This window comes from Crocuta crocuta, unplaced genomic scaffold, assembly GCF_008692635.1.
Source record: "Crocuta crocuta isolate KB4526 unplaced genomic scaffold, BGI_CrCroc_1.0 scaffold737, whole genome shotgun sequence".
NCBI classification, from domain to species: domain Eukaryota; kingdom Metazoa; phylum Chordata; class Mammalia; order Carnivora; family Hyaenidae; genus Crocuta; species Crocuta crocuta.
Genome location: NW_027527804.1, coordinates 1,869,847 through 1,870,213, shown reverse-complemented (window position 1 = coordinate 1,870,213; position 367 = coordinate 1,869,847). Strand labels below are relative to the sequence as shown.

Sequence of the window (367 nt, the reverse complement as noted above, 5' to 3'; positions counted from 1 at the left end):
CCAGGAGGTCATATTTAGAAAAAACAAAAAGTTTCTGAACCTGCTTTAGAGTGACAGGTTATTTGATGAGATGAGATTAGATGAGAGAATACAATCATCAGCTCCCTCTGTACTTCTCTATAGTATAACCATACCATTTCATCTCTTTCCATGCCTGTGTGATGATTGGTTGAATATCATGTCAGAAACTTCCCGTGTTGTTTTCCAGTCCCAATTCCATCCCACAGACATAATGCAAGCCACTGCTATTAGCGTAATAATATAATAATAATAATAATAATAACAACATCAACTACTATTTGAGTTATTTTCCATTCTTTTTATTATTACTTCTTAGCTAATCTGAAATTTTCATTAGTCAGCCTTC

At 33.5% G+C, this 367-nt stretch overlaps 1 protein-coding gene across 1 annotated transcript in view; it reads left to right on the top strand.

Annotated features, from left to right (window-relative positions):
- Positions 1-367, top strand: part of COL4A5 (collagen type IV alpha 5 chain) — a 227,462-nt gene that overhangs the window by 159,363 nt on the left and 67,732 nt on the right. The window lies entirely within an intron of this gene.